Source organism: Labrus bergylta, chromosome 17 (assembly GCF_963930695.1).
Source record: "Labrus bergylta chromosome 17, fLabBer1.1, whole genome shotgun sequence".
Classification (NCBI taxonomy): domain Eukaryota; kingdom Metazoa; phylum Chordata; class Actinopteri; order Labriformes; family Labridae; genus Labrus; species Labrus bergylta.
The window spans coordinates 11,985,071-12,008,918 of NC_089211.1; the positions used below are offsets into that span (position 1 = coordinate 11,985,071).

The 23,848-nt window shown below is 40.7% G+C and overlaps 1 protein-coding gene across 9 annotated transcripts in view; it reads right to left on the reverse strand.

The window, feature by feature from the left end:
- Positions 1–15,069, reverse strand: part of rimbp2a (RIMS binding protein 2a) — a 62,026-nt gene extending 46,957 nt beyond the window's left edge. For 2 of the 9 annotated variants that reach the window (XM_065965514.1, XM_065965515.1), the window contains exon 1: positions 5,459–5,705. The gene's annotated coding sequence lies outside the window, so the exon portion shown is untranslated. Of the gene's footprint in view, positions 1–5,458; positions 5,707–14,932 lie in introns of those variants that run through there. The other 7 variants (XM_065965518.1, XM_065965512.1, XM_065965517.1 and 4 more) reach the window with 7 other exon arrangements.
- Between the last annotated feature and the right edge of the window lie 8,779 nt (positions 15,070–23,848).

Below are 23,848 nucleotides of genomic sequence, written 5' to 3' on the forward strand. Positions count from 1 at the left end.
GTTATGCTAGTGTTGGCATCTTTCCATTTGCTGCCGGGAGATTCAGAATTAATTATCATAATTTATTTAATTTTTTTTTTTCGTGTTTGTTTTAATCTATGAGTCACAAGAAATTACTTAAAGTGTCTCAGGTCAGCCTCCCAATGTGTCCTGGACAATTCCAGAGCTCTGTGTAAAAATAAACGCCGGGCATGGGAGTTTCCCGTCCTGTTATCACACTAGATCATGAACCTTTAACACTTCCTCTTCTTTCCTTTCCTCACTGAGATACTTCTCTTTTGCTGTATCTATTTCTCTTCATTGGGTTCTTCATAAGCTAATGTGAGCATCCTCCCTGCTTGTTATGTTGCACTAAATACTTTTATTGTGAAATACTCTGTGATTTGGTCCACAATAGAAACAAATCCATGGCGTACTTTATGTAGTTTTGCTTCCTTTGCACAAGTAGGACACTTCTTTTGTGGGAAGCTTGAGTACCAAAAAGTGGGACTGCTACCATGGCTACGTCTCTACCTTTTTCACCCAAAACCTCCAAAGCCAGGAGTTTATTTTTCGTTCTGTGACTTTTGCCTTTTTCAAAAACACAGATGTCTGTTGAACGTTGAGAAAGTTGGAAAGTAAGACCTTGGGATTCTAAAACACTCAATTATAAAAGGGGAAGCAGTTCATCTGCTTCACATAAAAATGTTCCTAGGTTTGATTTTACTGTATCAAACATTTCTAATAGTTTTTGGTCACTTGTAACAGTGTTCTTAAACGGCTCCTGCAGCACTGCACGGCGGATACATGTGAGTTTTCGGTCTCAAGTGAGCAGGACTCAGTGGCAGAGAGCAGTAGGTGACAGTTACAGCAGCACAGGTTCTGTCATGTCATCTGTATCCGAGCAGGCTGCTCTGTCTGACATTGTGTACTCCTCTGTCCCTGCTTCACCCCCTCCACCACCACCGCATCCATTTGCCCTTGGTGTTCAGTCCACCAAAGGCTCCACTCCTATGTTTAATCATTCAAGCCTTAACAGACACGGAACACTGGGGACTGAAGAGAGGACAATGGACGGGCTTGAGTGAGGAGAGAAGACAGTGGCACACAAGACAGGTACATCTTAGCGGGAAAAAAAAAGGTAATCAAGTAGTTATTTAGAGGAACAACAGACCTGAGAGAAAGGTGTGATCATGTGAGAAAAGGGGAGAGGGAGAAGAGAACCCAAAGAAATACATAAATAAGTGACAGTGGGAGACAATTAGTGCTGCGGAATTAACGGGCCTTTTATCAGCGTGATCCTTTCGCTAAAGGGCTCGCAAAGCATGGCGGCGATAACAGTTAAATAGGCCACAAAATGAAGTTTTTAGAAAGGGCACTTTGGTCCACTACGTTCTCCTACACGCATGTCAAAACCATTAACAACGCCGTATACCTTGGTTAAGGGTCGAAGAGGTTCTTAGTGGTGTCATTAAGAGGACTCTGCACACGGTGTCCTTAACTAACACTAAGAGGACGGAGGATGAAAGCCTGACAATCTGGAGATACATAACTGGAAAAACATTTTGTGGAATGTACTTTGAATTGAAATCCCCCAAAAGAGGTGAATCAGGGCTTAAACAACCATCTGCACTCATTTATTTAATAGGATAGGAAATCCTTTGTGAAGGAGCGAGTGCTCCACCTGCATGACAAGATAAATGGAAGAGTTCCTCATATTCTTCTTTATTAAAGTGTATATGTATTTAGACTTCAGACATCCATTTACCACAGACACTGCCTGTCTCCCTCCTCTCTCTTTTTGCCTCTTTGCCCCACCCTCCTTCTCCTCTCCTCGCCTCGCCTTCCTATCCTCTGCAGTGCTCTGTGTCTTTCCTTTAATATAACTTCTGTGTATCTTGAAAAGCTGCCAGGAAATGTGCGGAGGAAATGTTCCTTTATTGTTTCCCTCTCTGCTTCCCCCGCTGGCTAAATGACATCAACACTCATGGAGTGTATGCTTAGCAATCAATACAGCACTCACTCATATTCAGGCCCGGGTTAGTATTCGAGGCTACGCGGCCTCGCATGTACACACATACACACACACACACACACACACACACACACACACACACACACACACACACACACACACACACATGCATAACGGGGTGAGGGAGGGCGAGGGAAGGGGGATAACAGGGTTGCTATAGAAACTGTTCTCTTTCAGGTATGGAGTGTCAGGATGATAAAAAGTAGCAATGAAGTATCACATTCAACATATCTGATGCCCTTTGATATTGTCTGAATGTACGCCTGCATAATACTGCAAACAATAGCTGTCTTCTATATTCACTGTATTAACTGCATGATGAATGAACAGTTATTACAGCAAAGAAACACAGAGAGGGTGCACACTCCTGAATAAAACATCACAAAAAACAATATCAGTACCCCCAAAACAATACACAGCACACTATACACTCAATACGATGCAGATGGGTAAAACAGCTTTAGAGGAGAGTTAGTGTGAGCATGCTTTGCACACTGTTACTGATACAGTGGAAATGTGTGCATGGAGGCATGAAAATCCAAGGGAAATATGCATGTGAAATACTAGAGTTGTTCTGATACCGATGACAGAATCTGTGTCAGCCTCCGATACTGAACTAAAATGAGATATATGCTGTCGGTGAGTACACTCTAAGAAATTGCTGTACATTTACAAGGACATTTCAACAGTATGATCCTGTTATGTTTAAAGGACATTACTGTATTAGAACGGTTTATAACAATATTTTACTGTTTTATTGCTTGAAGGAAACAAAACGGTAATTTACCGTAGTTTTTGCAATGTATTTTGGGAAAAAGAAGTTGAGACCACATGGTTGAAAGGACAGTGGAGTTGGCTTTGTCAGATTGTCATCCATCTCCATCCTGACAATTAAGAGGTGAGTGCCTTGCTGCTTTGCTAATTAGAATAGGCAACAACCATCACTTACTAAGTTTGAAGTCATTTGTAAGAATAACGTTAGCTAGATTTAGAAATTATGGTCAAAAGCCAGCAAAAGGTCAGAGTTAAATCAACGTTTTTCGTCCAGTATTACCGTTACATATATTTGATAATCAAACTCCAATCAGATAAGTACTGTGTCTGCTAATTCTCAATTCTAGGTATGAAAAATGGGATTAAAAAATGTGTTTGATTTGGAAAATCTCTATAAGGTTATGCTGATATACAATTCTGCTACACCCCTACCATGCTTGAACTGTTCAGAGATCATTGCAGTGCCTGCATGTCCTCAGGAACATTTTCGATTAGTCAAGAAGGCTGTCTCTTGTCTGCCAGACTCACTTATAATCTCAGGAGAGGTGCAAGAAAATCAGCCATGAGACCAAAAACACAAGTTCCCATCTCCCCCCCCCCCCCCCCCCACTCCCTATCTCTCTCTCTCTCCCTCCCTCTCCTTTCGCCCTCTGGCATTCAACTGAACGTCAGCTGGCACAGCCTCCCAGTCTGCCGCATGGAGACGAAGAAGTGGGAGAAGAAATGGTAGAATGGTGCAGGAGGAATATGATTAGGGGAGTGTAAAAGATTGTGCGCCCACCAAATCTATAGCTGTTTTCTTGTACTTTCATGTGGCAGAAAATGGGAAGTGGGAGACAAAAGAGAGGAGTCTTAAAAAAAAGAAAAGAAAAGGGATTGAAAACGAGAAAGTTACACAGCTCATTACGAGTAAAATGCTGCAGAAAGAGACTTCAGAAAAGCTGTTTAGAGCACCAACTCTCTCGCTCTCTCTCTCTCTGCTCTGCCTTATTTCTCCTTTGGTCCACCCACCCACACAGCCATACATTCAGACATATGCATGGTGCAGGAAGATGAACCATCTAACCGACACACACACTTGGTTGAACCTGTACAGTTGAACATCCACACCCAGCAGAGACCTTACAGTAATTGGCAGGACAGGGGTAGCTTTGATTTCTCTCTTCAACCTGATTTAACCAACTTCAGTTCTGCTCACCAACACAACATAAGGAGGTATCCACACACATGCTCTGAACAAAACTATGATTTTTTTTTCTTTTTTTTTTTTACAAGCTGTGGTGCCTATCTCTGTCACATACATATGGCTGTTAAATCTCAGGTGGATATTTTTTTCCACCCCAAAAAAAAACTTTTTTTTTACCAAAATACATTTTTATCGAGACGCCTACTCGGCTTTTTTTAAACGCTTAAAAGCTTTGCGGCTCGAAACACCTTACACACAAGTGTTCCCACAAAAAAAGATTTAAAAAATCCTTTACACGAACTGAAGCGGGAACGAAATGCTTGTGAAACAAATATAAAGACAAAGACGGTTAGGTTGAGGAGCATTTGGCATCAAGGTATGGGAAGGATCTGATCCAAAATGTCTGTTGAGGTGGACATCTTACTGAGAGAATGAAACATGGACTTTGGATGGGATGATCTCATATATTTGGTTTACACTCACTGATATGATCGGGGGGGGTTAAATCCACAAGAGGACTTAAAAGCATCACAAACTACAGCCTGCTAAAAACTTGAACATGAAGGCACAAATTGGACGACTGACCATTCTATTCTATCGACTGCATAAGATGTAGCTGATGTAGGTGTACCACTACTGTACCTACTAGAGTGGATACTGAGTGCATTGAGTTTAGAGCCATATGCACATATTCAGCAAGAGACTTGGATTCATGAAGATTAATGACTGATGGAGACACAGTGTCAATAAGTTAGGAATGGGTTCATTTTTATCACCAACACCTGGCAACCCCTCAGCAGGCGGCAACCAGGAAAAGCTCAGGTTACTGTTAAAGCACACACGCACGCACACACACAAAATCAATTTGTTTGACAAAGCACCACACGCTTCCCCTCTCCCAGTGTGTCTAACTGGTCATGTGAACATGTGTCTACATACGTTGCTCTACCGATAATGACGCTCGCATATGCACACTTACTTTCGGAAATGTCATCAATGAACTGGGGTCACAAATGGAAGTGTTTTCCTGCACTCTGTTAGAATTCACGCACACATTTTCACAAGCTTTTATAACCTTTTTTTATTATTATTTTTAAACCACACCATCAGAGCCATACATCCAAGACCCCACCCCCCCCTGTCCTCAACACTACACACACACATCCCCAAACAGGTGGCTCTGCTACACCCAAGACACAGAGATGCTGAAGGTTGCTTTTCCCCCTCATTAAGTCCCAAAAGAGACAAAATGTACAAATCCTCCTCTTCTTTCTCACCTCTCTGTGGACGTCTGTCGCCTCCTGCAGCAGCTGCACAGACAGCTTTTCCCCAGCTGCTTGGCTATGCTAACCCTGAGCACTATATATAGAGCTCAACAAGAGCTAAATCAAACACAAACACACACTCAAGCCGCTGATGCAGAGACTGAGACACACAGCAGCAGTAAAGAGGACGCAGAGTGGTGATAAAGGATTAGTATTTACCGTGCGTGTTGGCTAGCACCGAAGCATCTTGACTGAGGTGTCGCTTACTCCTTCTTCCTCCTTGCTCTGATCTCCTCCCTTCTTCCCTGCTCTCTCTGGGTGGGGAATTGTCAAACGGCTGCAGCAGCATCAGCATCAGTAGCAGCTCCAGGGCCTGCGTGTGTGTGTCTCTCTCTCTCTCTCTCTCTCTCGCTCTCTCTCTCTCTCTTTCCTCCGCCCCCTCTCCACAGACTCTCTCTCCTATCCTCCCTTTCTTCTCACTCTCTCCCCACCCCCGAAGACCCTCCTCCTTTACACCCTTCCTCCTCCATCATTTTCTCCTTTTCCCTTTCCGCGCTCTCCCTTTCTCTTCCTCTGCTCAATTCCCCCCCCCCCCCCCTTTCTCTCTCACGCTGTACACGTGTGCAGCGATCTGCGGAAATCCACTCTGTTGAATTAATCAGCCAGCTCCACTGCTACAACCGCCAGCTACATCAGAAAGCATCAGGACTGTTAGGTGCTAGTAGTATCATTGGCAATGCGAAGCAGACATCTTGGAGTCTGGGCTACAAATAAGGGTGGTTTTATTGGAAAGCTGCCCTGTTGTCTGGACCTTCCTGCCTGTCTGCCAAATTGAGTGAAATGACAGCAGCCTGCATGATGCTGCTGGACAGACTCAGCCCCCCCCCCCCCTCCCTGCACCCCAATGTTTTTATCTTCATGACAGTAATTGTCATAAACTTGATTGATGCCATTTTTGCTATCATACACACTTAATTGATGGAATTAATAAACAGTCTATACTTTTAGTGGGGAGGATTTGTTTTTCATCACTATGTGGATAATTACACAATCAATACAAATCAAATGTTGTATAGTGTATAATTTCATCTCAGAGCTCTTAAAATAGACGGTAATTAACCGTAAAGGTATATGTCTGCTCTTGGCGCATGATGTCATGCTAGTATAAGGGCTTTATAAAAGGATTTCTCATTGATTTGACAACATCTGCTTCCCACACTCGACAGCACTGGAAACGAGCAATGGCCTTTCGAGAATAAATAAAGAAAATATGTGAAAAATATACAACTAATAAATTAATAAATAATAATGAATGAACTATGTTTTGGAGGTAGTGATTATGGACTCTTGTGGCCCAAATATAACAACAAACACTTTGAAACATTAACCAAACATGAAAGAACCTCTGGACAAAACAGACCACTGGAAGCAAAAATTGTAACTGAAATTGAAACTGGACTAATTTCCCAGCCCTAGTGAATGCTTGTGACATTACAGCAGTCAGTGTAAATTACATTACACGGGTTAAGTCTTCATTTGACTCCGTAGTGTAACTCAGCCTATTATCAGAGCTGACATAAATAAAGAGATCCAGACATCTTTATTTTACCTCCCATCTGAATGTAATTACTATTCTGCACCGTAAACAAGGGATTTTTATTGTGAAACAGGATAACAGCATCTTTTAATTGATTGTTGGATGTAGTAATTTATGCATGTTATATATATGCATGTTCATTTTAATTTTTCTTGGGCCATTTAATCATAAAAGCACTTTTTTTTATTATAACAGAGCATCCAGATTTACAAGGCAGGAGCTATGCTGGCACTGCTATGCTGTACAGACATTTTTAAATACTCTATGTGCCATTAAAGAAAGTACAAATACACACCAGGAGTCAACAGCCATGCTAGCAGCTCTGTGAGGCTGAACATTAGCAGGTTATATGTTTACCATGTTGGCCATCTTCACAATCACATGGTGGAGGTTAGCATGCTATACTTGCTAATTAGCGTATAAACACAGTACAGCGGCAATATCACTTCATGATGAGAAAAAGGCCTGCAAAACTAAAAGAAATCAAGACCAACAATGACTAATCATGGAGTCCTTTGTGCATGGATAATATCTTAAATAAATGTTGTGAATTTAGTAATGCCTCTTTTTCTTAAGCATGGAGTTCACGCCTCATATTTTACTGAGGCTACAAACAGTCATTGTTTCATACTAGAATAATTCCTATCATTTTACTCCAGTAATAGCACCCCTGCTGAGGTATTCAGATGTTATTGTGGATCTTTTATTTTTTTAAAAACATACTGTTAGCACGACCCAGCATGTTTTTTTTTTCTTTTTTTAGACTTTACATGCATGGAAATGTGAGGCTTAATTTTATCCCCATGCAACCAATTATTCCATTTACAGTCCGTTCCAACTCTAATCCTCACAGTTTCACAGCTTTTAGCCTTTAACTACAACACAGACTACTTGCTATCACACTGCCTCCGCTGCCTTGTCATAAGGACTTATTATATCATACTGACATCAGCTTACGTGTGGGGGCACACGCGTGTCTGTGCATGTGTCTGTGTAAGTGTGGATATACCACAGATAGCCCCTAAAATGATTTAATCCGGTTAAGGAGATTTTCAATTAATCCAGGAGGGCCCTGCGTTTTGACAGTGCAATATTTTTAGTATTTTCCTTCTGATGCAACAGAATTTACCCCCCCCCACCCCCCCTCCACTTTTAAAGGCTTGTAGGATTCAGCGCTCCCACGAGATGGACCGCACATTTGTGTCAGATACTTGTGTCGGTAAGTATACCCTCTGAAACCAAGCCAGGGCTGGATATTTATGTAACTATCTGTCTCTGTATCACTCAGACCCAAAAAAAAAAAAAAAAACATTTCTGCCATCATACACAGAGATTTTCCCCCATTCTTTTTTTTTTAAAGCTATACAGCTCAAAAGCTGCAGTTTCACAGGAAGCAGCACCATTATATACCACAGTTATCTGCATATCAATGTGTTCCAGTCACTTAGAGGAAGGAAGTATAACTCAGTTCAGAATTTGTGTATGGAATGAACTCACAGAAAATGTCTGCAATTTGATTATGGACTAGCATGGCCCCTCCCTGATACACATCACATCTGCTAAAATGACTGCAGGCATGAAGCTACACAGGCCAGACCAGGAGCTACATCCTGCCCCTCTGCCTGGGTGTGCTGCTTAAGAGGTAAAAAGCACAGAAAGATGAAGTAAAGAAGGGAAGAGCGATGGAGAATGAAAAGAAGACAAAAGTATGGCCAAGAGGGGAAGTGTAGTTTACATGAGAAAACAGAGGTGATGCTGTGGGGTGGGGGGGGGAGCTGAGAGACATATAAGTTGAAATTAAAAGTTATACAAAGCTGAAAAAGAGGCTCACTAATGGGAGAATCTCTACAGGCCCGACAGTGAAATATAATACTACTTAAACTAATACTACTCAGGCAGAAATCAATGTTTGGCAATGTAATAAAAAGTTTAATTTATTTAATTTATTTTCATTGTCACTTCACTAGCCATCGCAGCGTACATGAACAGTTTGATGATTTTCTTCCAATGTTTCAGGGCCAATGCTCTATATAAACTAAAAGAAACAATCATTGTTCTCACACCTAAACGCACATGAGCTCGTATACTTTTCTCTCTGTAACTGTATTTTATCCCTGTTGCATTCATAACTGCGATGTATTTATAACTGAACTGTTTTCTTTTTCTTACCCTTTTTATCTTTATCTCTGTTGTTTCTAAAAGCCTCCCGTGGACAGGTGTTGCAAATTAGCATTTTGCTATAAACACTAAGAGCAGTGCATCTGGAACTTGTGCATGGTTAAATGTTACAGCACCAATGTTACTGTATGTCCATGTTAAATAAATAAAACACAAAAGGATACAATTGATTATTTATATGTGGTTTTCTTTCATGCCTGTTACCTCCAGGGAGATATATGACCACCAAGTTGAACACAGGGCACACCCTTTGTCCACATAAAAAAAAGGCACAAACCTCCAAACAATTAGCTTTAAATCAAATGTAGTTTCTCTGAGTAAGAACATTATTTAACATTTGGGACACCTCAACAAAATACATACAACACTGAACGCGTACAAGAACACATTTTAATAAGGAAGTGTTGCTTCACACATAAAGTAAGAAAATGTATGATTTCGGTGAACTCATCAAGTAGGATGTGTGTATTTAAATTCAGTGGATAACGTTTTATATTTTGGAGGGAGTGTTTTTTCCTCTCTCAATAATTTAGTTTTTACAATAACATAAAATAAATTTAAAAAAACAACAACAACGTAACACCTTAGCAGTTTGATCAACAAGGTTTATTTTACCTGTGTTGCTAATTTTTCTAATTCAGCTTCACCACCATCTGTTGTTATTTGAATTTGAATTAGATGCAAACTGTAATTCTTACACTTTACGTCGGTCAATTCTTCCTTTGTAGAGCTACTTGGATGTTTGTAATATGCCTTGTGAGCGAGACAAATCTTCAAAGCAGGACTCCTTTATTTCATTGCTTTGTTTTTATTTTTTATTTTTTTCCGGATTAATTTTTAAAAAGAGCTCAACTAGAAGGCCTTTTTTTTCTGCTCTTAGTACTTGAGCAACAAGACAATAAATCGAAAGGGAAATGGACTGAAAAAGGAAAGATAATCTAGTTAAGCCATCTGAGAGAACCCTGTCTGAGCTGAATCAAATTAAGAAAAGCCTAAACTCCGCCTGTCTTATATCAGTTAAAACAGACATGAGAGGCCAAACAATGTGGATATATTGAGGGTGGTGGTGGTATTATTGTAGCATGTTTATATTCTAACACAGCTACTATTAACTCTGGTCTGTCTCCCATCTATGATTAGGGGGAGTTCGAATGGAGATTACTGGGTCAGCTGAGACAACACAGACTATTAGGGATTATTGATCAGATGCTGTTCCTCTTCACACGGGGATGGCCCATGTCATCATGAGGACTATCATCACCGTGGGCCTGCTACAAGCAGTACACAATTGTTGCCATAGGGACAGTGTGCAGAGAGACAGCTGTGGCCTTTTAGCAGCATACAGAAGGTCATTTCTTACCTAAGGTACCGACTGACTGTCTGTCACAGATTGTTTCCAGGCAACCCATCTAAGGCTTTGTGTGTTTTTGTTCAAGGAAACAGTCCACCTGCTCAGCTCTTCTTGCCATTTAGGTAGAAAGGGAAAAACTGGAAGAAAAGAGAGAGACGCGAGAATCTGGCCATAGCATAACAGTGCGAGAAGTATTCAATGAAATATGATTTGTACTTGTTTAGTTTTACATTTTTGTTATTTTCAGTGTTTAGAATTAATTTCCTGTTTTATTTTGTATTCATACCTCGTGCTGCTTTAATCCCTGTGTAAATCTCTGGTATACATTTCTAGTGCTTCCTGTTTCATTTTGTCTCATCCTTCCTCGGTGTCGCTTGTTTCCCTTGTGTGTTTCCTTATTGTAATATTTCCAAGTTTAGTCTTGAGTGTTTCCTGTTTTATTTTGTAATTTCTTATCCTTGTGTTTCTCTCTTTCCTGTCTCTTTTGTTACAGACCCTTTCCGAATACCCACAGTTCAGTAGGCAGTGTGTACTATTCAGTATGGAGTTTCAGTATACTGAACTTTCGTGGTCATTCAGTATGCATTTTTTGGGTCCACCTCAGTATACTGAACATTTCAGTATGGATACTAACTTCCAGGTTTCATGCAGTATGGATCGAATGCGTGCTTTCAGGAAATGAATTGTATTTTACCCACAATGCTGTGCGAAATTAAATGTAAATCGTCACGTCACGTCCGCCTCCAAATCAAAACAAACAAGCGGGGATTAATAGAATCAATTTTTAATCTAGAGTTAAAGTCCCGACTGAAATCACTACTACTTTAAATTAACAACAGAAATTAAAACAAATGTATACATTATTATAAAACCTTTCCCCCTCTATTTAAATAATGATTTCACTATTTAAATGCGTCTTTATTGGTTTATTTTATTTTATATTCTGTATATTACTGTCTTTCATTTGTACTTTCCTGTATGTACTGTATGTTATTTAGTTATTTAATCTGTTTTTTTTACTTGATTTACATTTTGATATTGTTTTTTGTTTACCTGACTGTATATGTGCATTACTCTTCTTGAATAAAGCTAAACATAAATGTATTTATTTTTTAAAACAGGTGAATGCGGCCGATTCGGGAAACGCAAATGACGCCACTTCCTGACTGAATGAATCAGACGAAGTAGGAACAAATATCTGCCTACTGTGCGAGCCTACTGAATAGTAGGTACTAAACAGTATACAGCACGGATAGTAGGTACTGACTACTGCCTACTAAAAGATTGAGTAGGTACTTGGCAATTCGGATGCACCCACTGTTACGTTCTTGACTTCTCTGTGTTTCTTTAGTGTTTTCTGTTTTATTTGGAAGTTATTTCCTTTGTGTGTTTCTTGTCTTGTCTTACTTTCTCCCTTTGTCTGGTTTCCCTCCAGTGTTGATTGCCCTGATTGTCTCCACCTGTGTCGTTAGTTTCACCTGTGTCTGATTACCACTGTGTCTATTTAGTCTCTGTGTTCCTTTGCTCTTGTTGACAGTTCATTGTCAGACATTATCTGTGTTCCTGTTGTTATTTCCCTTGTGGCTCTTGATTTGGAACTGAAAAGCCTTTATTTTTTTACTTTTGCCTATTGTTAAAGTAAATCTTTAGTTTGAGTCTGCGCTTGTAAAAAGACCCCTTTATACATCACTTCATCATAAGTTCAGACCCCCCCCCCCCCCACCTTCCCTCACACTCTTAAGATTACACCAACAGGTTCCCCAAAAGATCCGTTGGCTTTTGATAACAGTTTTCTTCCACAAACACAGGAAATAATGATGTTTCATGCACTGATATTTGCTACTTGCAAAGAGGCTGCAAGTAGCGTTCTTTGCATTTCAATGTGGCCTTTTTTTTTTTTTTTTTTTCCCCAGATCTGTTTTGGGCTTCTTTTCTTTTAACCTTTACATAATAAGACAGTGGAGAGAGTTAGAAATCAGGGGGATAGGATGGGTCATAACGCACGGATAATGAGCCCTGTGTTGGATTTAAACCCATGGAGTGTCACCCAACCACAAGGACATTTGGTGCTTCCAATATGGCACATTTTGAGTATTTAAAAATTGTTATATGTAAATATGAGTACACCAAAACTGTGATCAATCACAGCCTCTTCTTTGATCAATCATGATCTTTTTTTTTATCAACTGACAGCACTTGTAATTATGCAACCGAGGCATTAAGTGAAAAGAAAGATGCCAAGTCACACAATTGTTGAAAGTTGGAGAAAACTTTGGTACACAGAAGCATGGTGGACTATAGTTAACGTTGGCCTGATAGTTAACATTTTTTAGGCAATTGCAAAATGCAGAATAAATTATGATGGATCAGTGCTGTTTCAATATAACATCATAAAGCTCCTGAACTCACTTAAGACAGTATGGCGTCCCAAATCGAGAAATGGGACCATTTTCCATGGGAGAGCTGGGGAAACAGCAGAGCTGAGTGACATAACTTTGTGTTTTTACAGTGAATGAAGCCTTGCCTTTTGTTGGAAAAGAAAGATGTAGATAAACGGGGGAATAGGAGACGAGAGAGTGGGGGATAAAATGCAACAAATAGCCTTAGGATGGAGAATTAAACATGCGACCTGTGCAATAAAGACTACATCATTTTTAAGTGTTATCATGTAATTAATACTTCAGTGTTGCAGTTCATGCAAACCACTATCAAGTACCGCCTAATACTCTAAAATGTGTTTCTTCTTCCAATGGTAACTGTTACATTATGCAAAACGTTGGACAAAATGTAGCTGACAATAAATATCTTTGTAAGCAGGGGAGGGCGGGGGGGATTTGTCATGGAATCCATCAATTTAAAGCATAACTAACTATCTGGCTGATCAGCCATCTAGATTGTGCCAGAGTGTTTTCTTTCCTGCCAGCGTAACTCTTAATCTTGTAAATTCAATCTTGATAGATTTTGTCTGCATCCCTCTGTCTTTTGGCAGTTCTGCCAACACATTTAACCCTAACCTCACCGTGTGCTCCCTTCAAATCAAACATTAAAACAGAAATAATCTGTTATGAAAGTCAGAGATGATGATTGTTATACTTCTCTCCTTTTTCGTTGCCTTCAAACAGTGTAAGCCCATAGTATATATCTGCATGAGCAAATCTAGAAGAGAATAAACATGACTGAGCTTTTCTTAGTTCCACTGATCCATAGCTGAGTCTGTCTTTGCATGAATGACCATGATGCAGTCTGTGATACTGTAGCTGTCAGCAGTGACAGTAAATAGACTTCCAGGCACCCAGCTGGACTACCTCCAACCTCCCGTAAGAAACAAACACACAAACACACACACACACACATACATACATAATTACATAACATTATTGAGTTATGTTGCTGACTGCTGCATGTTAGCTATGATGACAGACAACAGGGCAGGGACTGTGCCAACGTTCTGGCTGTGAAGACGGACAAAATCTCACACTGGGCAGGTTGCCATACATGTCTCTCTTTGAATAGAAACGGTGTTAGAACAATCAAGAGGGTAAACACTAAAGAGTGAACAATGTTGAGTTAAATTTGTGATTTCTCGTCTCATTTCGTGAAAGAACAACCTAGGAGATTTATTCACAAATTTGTTTTTTAGTGGGGGAAAAAAGGGTGATGGAGGGGAGTGTGGTTTATTTTAAATGTGTACTTGATAAGAAGGCAACAGAAAGGTGAGTGTTGAAAATGATCTTTGATACTGCAGTAAATATGAATTGATAAATGCTTCTTTAGCGCATAAAATAAGGAAGCCAAAATGTTTTCAATCACAAACCAAATAAGATGTTATAAACTTCTTATAGTCTGACAGATACACTGGTTTTAAACATTACCTTGTTTGCAATAGCTGGCTGGAGCTCGAGTGTGTTCTGCTCTGTTTAAGTATTGCAAACCGTTGAGGCTGATAACAGCAGTAGCCATCATGCTCTGTCAGTTCCCTTCTGACAGTCTGTCCAAACTCCCGCAAATGGGCGTGTTGCCAAGGCGACGGCTCACACACCTTGTCATCGGAAACCACCTGGGGAAGGCCTCTAAAGGACAAATTAACTAAATACACAAACGTATGCACGAACATCCAGTGTTCGGGGGGAAATATACATGGCCCCATGCACGAACACACCAAGCCGCATGCCCCGCCTTATCTCTCTTTTACACGACATTACACGTGCCCACATGTCTGCATAACCAAGACCAAACAGAGGGAGCATATGTGCATAGGGCCAGGGCGAGTCACACCAATATACACAGCTGTGCCCTTGAAGAATAAAAGCTGCTGCAGGGACAACAATCCACTGCACTCCCTGACACTCCCTGTGTAAAGTATGTTAGTACAACCATAATAACATCTTTATGGTTTCAATATCAGATAAGAGTCGACGCAAAGATATGTTTTGTTCTTATTTGCAGGTGAAAACAAACTACTAATACGTTTTTGAACATTTCAGGGTGGTTAAGACAAAAAATATAAATATAAATATAAAAAAACCTAAAAAACAATGTGTGTGTCTATGTAAGGAAATAGGTTTACCAGTTTCCTGTACTGCTGCTTCTCTTGGCGGAGCGTGGCTAGTTCAAGCTTAAGAGCTCGGTTTCTCTCCTCCAGTAATCGAAAGCGGTTCACACTGTAGACCGACTGTCCAGAAGCTTGCTGGGATGAAACTTCATATCTTGTCTGCAAAGAATAAACAAAGAAAAAAATTAAAAGAAGGGAAAACTAAGGTGAGGAAAAGGATGACCAATCAAATAAGACTACATTTAGACAGTAACCAGACTACTAGTCTGACACCGTGCTTGTAGCTCTATGTGGCCGTACTTGGTAAAGCTGATGTACTCATACTGAAAGCGCTAACAAACTGAAGCTAAGCATTTAGTTACCATGCGTACTATCTTAGTTCTGAGCTCGCAATAATTAGCTTGCTAACTTTCTCTAGTTTGCATTAAACACAAAGTACAGGAGAATGCATTAAGTTCAACTATGGGTGAATAACCAATTCACTTCAAGGTGGACATTAACGGAACACATGCAGGATTACCAAAGTCTTTAGGATACATCATCTAAAATCCAGGAAGATTTAGAAATATGTCTATATAAATGGGGGGGGGGGGGAGAACTGTTGGGGGCGCTAGACACAAAATTAGAATAACAAGTGCCAAATGATTTATCACCCTGGTCATTCTGGACATTCATAGCAAAATGGCAAACCCAAAACAAGTCGTACTTGAAACAGTTGTTGAGATAATTCCAACAGAGATGAAATTGTTAAGAAGCAGAGCGACTGATGTCGTTAAGAGTAAACACACGGAAGAAACAGACTAACGTGATCTATGACAAGGAACAAAAGGTCGCTGTCAATCCTGCCTACAGCGATGCACTCCGGCTTTAGTTCCATCCTGTGGGGTCAGCCATAGGAAAAGGATTACCAGGCCTGAAAATGAAGCTGCTACTGCAACAGGTTTTGAAGGATTTGCCACTCAATGTTGTTTTTTTCCCCCCCTTTAGAAATGTTCTTGATGGGATTGAACCCTCCATGGAAATAGAGTGCATATCTGTAATAGGCAGTCTGCTAGCTTCTCTTGGGGTCTGCAAAAAGTTTCTCCAGATAGTTTTCACTCATGCCGGACATCAATTTAATGGCAATTTGAGTTTGCAGTTGTCTTGTTTTGGAAGAGGAATGCTCTGCTGTCAGTCTTGTACTTTAAAAAAAAAAAAAAAAATGTAAAATCACTTTGCCACCACGGCTGCTGATAGAGGAACCAAGCAGATGTTTTGCTGAGGTAAGGATAACTGTAACTCTGGCTGTGCTTTCATGAAAAACCCTTTAAGGATGTGAGGATGGCCTGTGCGCTGTTCAGTGTCAGAGGAAGAAAAAAAAAAAAAAACTCTCCCTGTAAATTCATCTCAAATTGGATTTGATGCTCCTCTCCAGGCTGCTTTGAGTTATATAAATGAATGCCACAGAAACATTTAAGAGCTACAATCTGAAATCCTAAATGGGGTGTAGTCTACCATTTGCCTCCTGGTAAAAAAAAGCACATTTAGTCAGCCTTACCAATCCGACATTACCACGGCTATAAAAAGAAAACATCACCATGCTGCACATGAGAAAGCTGTGCTACACTCATCTAAAGCCTCTTCACAGTTTTTGTCTCTACCTCGGCCCTGTCCAAAAAAAAAAAAAAAAGACACATACTTCAACCAATTAGAGAAAAACTACAGGAAATGTGAAAGTATGAGCCCATGATCTCTTCTCGGTGTAGTTACCCCTGAGAGGACAAGCTAACAGATGGTTCTAATATCAGTTTTTGTTAGTCTAAGATATCAATTAGCATGTTACCAGAGAATTTAGTATCTTGTCAGCTGCACAAAAGAACTCGCACGCATACAGTACGCAACAGCCAGGTCCCTTGACGGGGAACCAGGCTATCATTATTCACTTTGACAAATACGGAAAAACAAAGTTGCAGGGAATATGCTTGTTGTTTACACAGACAGCCAGAGCTACCGGAGCCAGACTGACGGACCTGCCAAGCAGACAGAACGACGGCCAGATCCACCTGCTAATACAGAAGATCATGCCAAGCAGACAGGCCTACTGATAGACCCCACCGGTGATACTACAGTGGACTTTCCAAGAACAGACAGAGAGACGGGTGGACCTGCCAACCAGTAATAGGGGTTTTTTCAAAACAGACTAACACGTTCAACAGCCTATTGAGAGCGAGATATTCAGACATACGGCCGGACATCCACATGAGAAGTGATGCACTGTTTGTACTAGTTATTAAGACCAGAAAACCACTGATACAAAATTTTAAAGTGAAAAAAAGAAAACAGGAAATCACATCTAGCGCGAACCCTTAAATGTTTCTAATCCTTATGTTTCCTCCTTAATATAACGGAAAACAATCAAATAAATGTATTCGAGTGAACTGAGCAAAACAAAGTTTGAACACTCTTAACTCATCATGGCTACATAATGACTCAGTGTAGACATTTATAGTCCTATAAGCTGTCAACACAGGCTGCGACTGCCACCGGTCACTCATTGGACAGGGCCCAATCTGTGTCGTCCACTTGTAAGACATCATCATCGTACTGAGGGAGCTGCTAAAGCTCGCTCCGACAGCAGCTGCGTCACAGTTAGGGAATCATGACGCACTCGTATGCTTGGAGGGTTGTGGGGAGGGGAGGGGGGGAGGCAACAGGAAAACCTGACAAACATCTCTTGCTAAACGTGTGCCGGAAGGGGAGGAATTAAAAAAAAAAAAAAAAAAAGGACACAGTGAAAGGTGACACATTCTGGGAAATGTATCCACTCCCAAAAGGTGAGTTGGCTCACACACTTTCATAACACCTGTCTTTTGTGTCACAGGGGATACACACACACACACACACACACACACACACACACACACACACACACACACACACACACACACACACACACACACACACAGGTATTTGGGTCAGTTATTCCACTTATTGTATTTAATATTGTTGGGGAAAAAACAGGTAATGCGTGGAAAGATAAGCAAGGGAAAAAAATCATTTATGAGATTAAATAAATGTATATGCAGTCTGAGAAAGAATAGCAAACCCTGCAGCAGTCACCTTGAGACTCTGATCAAACAAAGGATTTTCCTTTTGTGTGTGTGTGTGTGTGTGTGTGTGTGTGTGTGTGTTTAATACCAGGGTTTTATCTTTGTAGTCATCTCAGTGGGACTAGCACACAAACAAAAAATAATCATTTCCAGGTGCTCGTCTACATCTGTTACAAAATCTCATAAGTTGCTCCTATCCAGCGCTGCCGAGCATTTTATTAAAAAAACGCCCTGTTCCTCTGTTGTTTCTTTTATTAGTAAGAAGAAAAACTACTGTCGGCTTGTCAGAGTACATCCTCCAGGGTTAAGCAATACATGAACTATAAATGTTGTTTTGAGCAGGAGGAAAGAAAAGGACTGAGACAGCATTTAGGAAATGTGAAAACTAGGCTGTTGTGGAAACAAGACTCACAAGCCCTGCAACTGTTTACAAAAGGAAGCCCTGGGAAAAGAAATGTTTGAGGTAATCTCTACTCAACAGTACGTGCATGTCCTACCCAGTGATAGGGGCGTACAGCACACAGAGGAAGTCTACACTGACGGAAATGTGACCACGCGTTTCTTAATAAACCTTCATGAGAGGGGAAAAGCGAGGGAACCTAAATGTGTGGTGTGTAAGGAGGGTGTTTTGATTGTGCTCCTCAGTTTCAGTGACACAGTGTAAGATGCTTTCAACACTTGTAAATCATAACGCTGAGGTCGGATCGCTGATAGCCTAGCGCTTGTGTCGCGTCGCCCCAATGTGCAGAGGCTATCGTCCACGTTTCAGTGGCTGTGGGTTCGAAACCGACCGTAGCCCTTCGCTGCATGTCATTCCACATCCTCTCCTCCCAACATTCCCTGCCTCTCTTCAGCTGTCCTATCCAATAAAGGCAAAAATGCCCCCAAAAAGAAATATATTAAAATAATAATACTAATACTGAGGTCAAATTTCTGTAACAGTAAAACAAGGGCGGTAGCAGCATGGTGCACAGTGAGATTTTTAAGAATGTTCTCATTACGCCCTACTTTTGATCTAAAGTCAGCTTATCAATTTATTTTTATTTTCCTAAAATCCCTCCTGAAAGACAATGAACTGTGTTCGTGTAGTTTTGCATGTTGTTTGTCTACATGGTGTTGCCGTATGTCGTGCGTCTTCACGTCTTCACGGTTGAACGCAAAGCAAACCTCCTAAAGATCTGGCACTTCATTTAGTTGTGGTAATGATGGCTACCGCAGAGCAGGATGATGGTTCTCCACCTGAGCGCCCATGGCCACATCTTAAACCCATGTTTGAAATGTGTTTTTTTTTTTCTCACTGTGTAAAGCCTCGCTGACATTTTTGCCTGCTAATCAGGTATTTTTGGTTGTTCCTATTATTGCCCCTTTTATTTATTTCAGAGCTACAGATCTGTACATCTGTTGCATGTGACTTTAAAACATGTAAATAATGTTTCCTAAATAAACATAACGTAGCAGAATGTACACACATGTATTCTTGACTGTACTCAGCAACAATGGAAAGCAAATGTGCAGCATTTCCAGTACACCCTGAATTCGGCCAACAAGATTACAGCAGACCCTCTGCACCCCCTTTGCAGCCCGACTTTTGACTTCAGGGCGCAGGTACAGCAAGTTCAGGATGAGGACCAAAAGAGCCATTACATCCTTTGTTACCACACAGTATTCTGCTGCTTAATAAGCTCTGATTATACAGCATGAACTTGGCACTCTGCACTTTGTTGAACTTGCGACTGAAATCCCTCATTTAATCACGTGATGATTTGTTGATATATGTTTGTTTGTATTGTGTTTGTATGCTCTCGTTGCAAGGCAAATTCCCCTAGGGGCAATAAAGGTTTCATTCATTAAAAGTTTTGAGATTCTTTTTCAGCAAAGCAAGCAAGTACTCAGGGGCACAGAAAGCCTCGTGGTTAGTGAGGGTGGCCCATGTATAGAGGCTATAGTCCTCCAAGCAGGCAAGCCTGGGCTCAAATGCAGCCTGTGGCTCTTTTCCCGCATGTCATTCCCTGCTCGCTCTCTCTCTCTCTCTCTCTCTCTCTCTCTCTCTCTCTCTCTCTCTCTCTCTCTCTCTCTCTCTCTCTCTCTCTCTCTCTCTCTCTCTCTCTCTGTGACTCTATCCACTGTCCCATCTCTAAAATAAAGGCTTAAAAAGCCCCAAAATAAACCTTAAAAAAAGCACTCCAGCACTTTAACTCAAGTAATAATTTGACTGAGAAACTTTTACTTGTATTGGAATCATATTTGAACAGGCGTAATGTGTACTAAGTCCAACCCAGGTCATCAGCATAACAGCATATTAGCCTCCAAAACCTCAAAGTCAAAGCTGCTTTATAACTGGGTACACAAGTACAAAACTACAATGATGCCTACATAATACCTTTTATATTTCAAACAGCCAAGCAGCATCACTCTGGTAGTCAATGAGAACTCCTAGAACACATTTATCTGTTATTTTATTTTATCTGATTTCAAAGTAGCAACACCAAAAAGATACAGGAAACGACATTTCTGTGAACTGTACATCACTGTTGACGAAACTAATGGGTACACTGTGAGTGAATAATCCATTTTAAACGGATGAACAAGCTGGGGTAACTGTTTATTAAACAAGGCAGATACTGTGGGTATAGCTGATGAGATGTTGCGTCATATAAACATGTAATATCAGCGCTTTAGTGAGAGTTACTCGGTGTCATGATTAATTCAAGTCAGCTGCTATTTATTACTGCAACAGTGGAGGAAAGCCTAAGCTTGAATTTTGTTCTTAATTCTTTTGATTTCTAAGAATTTGTGTGGCATTTGTGGTATGCTGGATGACTGACGTTGGAGGGAAACTGTAGAATGAAATAGGAAAGCAGCATGTGGCTGGATCTCTACCAAGGGCACAGTGGTTAAGTGGCGTGTACTCAGCCAACCATGCCACCGGGATACCCCAAGGTAATCTCATTTTGACTGGGGTTGATTTAAATAGATTGTCATATCGCCATCTGGTGTGTGAGTGAAACATTGCACCAGTGTTGCCTGGTGCAGTGAGCTGTGGATGTTAACCATTTAACGGACTTTAAAAATAAAAAAAATAAAAAAACTCTAATAATACCATAATAATAATGTATACTTTATTGATAATAAAAGCCATATGAAGTTTTGTAATGCATGTGTTTCACTTAACTGTTGTCAATCCAGAGTGAACTACTCTGACGAGAGTAAACACTATATTGAAGGGAACACATGTGATCTTGTATTTCCCTGCATGTATGAAATCTCTGTGAATCACAGCCACTACAGCAGCACCTGGTGCATTGCTTTTTCTGTTTTTAGATAAAAAGAACCAACAGTATGAGATCAAAAACATGGGGACCATGGGACAGACATCGTTTGCTAAAATACAAATAATGGTAAAGTCCCTACCTTTTGAAGCAGTAACCCACTCTGTCCCAAAATGACTCTCCTCTTTTCCTGTCACATCACAAGCCAGCAGTGAAGGCTGAGGTGACACATCCATGTGTGTGTGAGTGCACACGTGCACTGCTGGTGTTTTGAGTGTGCTTCCAATCTGCAGCTTTAACAGCTTGCTAGTCTGTACACCCCTTGAAACAGGCTGGATGTCTCACCCTATCAGTAAAAGAAAAAAACAGCTACAATGGCTTGGCATTCTCACACACACAAACACACTCCCTTGGTACCATCCCTTAATCTGTTTATGCTTCCTATCTTCTCCTTTTTTCAGTTGTGCGCTCAAAACCCTCCTCCCTTCCGACTTTTTTTTTTTTTTTTTTTTTTTGTATTGCTCCCTGTCTCACAGATTTGCGCACGCCCTCTTCAAGTCACCAAAAACGTCACAGATGCCAAAAACAGACATGCGTGCCATCTCTCATCTGAACAGACTGTGTAAATCTGTTGAGCAGTGACGATGTTTTAATCATTACATCAAAGAATAGAAGTTTGACATGTGTGCATCCTTGTCTCTTCTGCAAAATAAAATTCTGATTTTCAGTTTTGCTGATAGGAGCCGTCATACACACATCCATTTATCCTTCATTTGTACATGTATCTCATATAAAGTGTTTACTTGGTGTTACCACTTGTAACTTTCCTCTAGCTTCAAATCCACACTCGTTGTGTTGCTGGACTCATCTCAAACGCAAACATCCCTTTGCTCCCGTCACCCCGTCTAAATCCCTCATCAGGGGATTCAAATTAAAATCGCCATCGCGGTTTTGGTGACGTTACATCAGCAGCAGGCACTCGGAGATGTCTGTCATTAGGCGTTATGTGTTTTGACTCGGGGACCGGGGCGCAGGACAGAGGCGAGGACAGAAACAAAAGAGACACTGAGTGTGCGTGAGTGAAAGAGGGAAAAAACAGAACATACGCTCTGTTCCACTCTGTTGCCTAGCAACACTTGCTCGCTGTCTATTCCCGTCTATCCTGGAGACCCATCGCTCCTGCAGCGAGTTTGCTTTCAGTCATGACATGAAGCCCCGTTGAGATCAGGGATCAGGAACAGATGCAAACTGGATTAGGCAGAAATGATGCAATGTTTAAATATGCCTTTAAATATGCAAATATGCCTTTAAATATGCAAATACCTGAAGGCAATGTGTCATATCATTACTTTAACAAGCTGCCACCCTAAGACCACGGTATAGCCAGGTCCCTTTTCTTAACTATGTTGATTACTAACACTGACATGTGTTTGTAGAAGTGTGCTGTCCTCTTCTGGTCATATTTGTAAATCATTTGGGAGTAAAATGAAAGCAAAGGCTAAATCAATCCTCACACCCGGGAGGGAGTTTTTGGTTGAAAACACAATTGAACTCGTTAAATTTTGTTGTTAAATTAAAACATTGTTTTGCACAATATTTAAAAAATACACCGTAAAGAATATACAAGATAATATAGATGCATGAAGTTATTGTATTTCCATCTCAAGGCTCAGTGCTCATACAGACCTATGGCCATTCTTCTTTCTGGAGGTTTTCATGCCCATTAAGAAAAAAAGTCAAGGATACAGATATTATAACGATGATTCATTCCTTTATAAAGACAACCTACTAAAGGTCGGACAGCCTGTCTAATTCAGGTAATGTTATGTTGCTATCTAAGCTACCAAAAACATAACAGCAGACGGGTCTACATTTGCAGATCCGGGTCAGCTGACATAAAAGGTTATTGAAAAGCAAGGATTTGCTGTCAAAAACACAACCATCTACCTAAGAAATGTTACTACTAGAGCTGAAATGAGATTAAGTTAACGTTCGGCTCACTGCACCAATGTTAAAAAGTCTAACACAAGAAAATCCCATTGTTTGAAACATGATTAGTTTATGGCATCGAGTCAAAATGCACATAGAGGAATCTGCCTCTCTTACTCTCTTAATCTTTAGCTTTTTTTCTCCAGTGACGGGCTGATGTGGGATTTAGAACTTGTACAACAATCGAGAAAAAACACGCACACCCGCACCAAATAGACTCAGGTGCTGAGTCGAGCAAAAAAAAACAAAGAGGGCTCGCACACTGCAGGGCTCCAATATTCCACAAATGTATTTCACCAGGGTTTGATGACGAGAAGGTGTGCTTGAAACGTCACCCTGCGGGAGCCCTGCAGTGTGCGAGTAGTCTTTCTCTTTGTTTTAAAGGATTTCAAACTTGCATGGGCAACACCACCAAAAACAATGAGAATAATAGAACCTGTATGAAGACATCACCAGGAAAGATGTGGTAGGGAGGGAAAGTGCCAAAGCGTATTCACAAACAACCAACAAACCTCACATCAGGTCAGTCTAATTTAAACATTTTCTCTCTAGAAAAGGGACAGTCTTCCCCAGTCTCTGCAGTG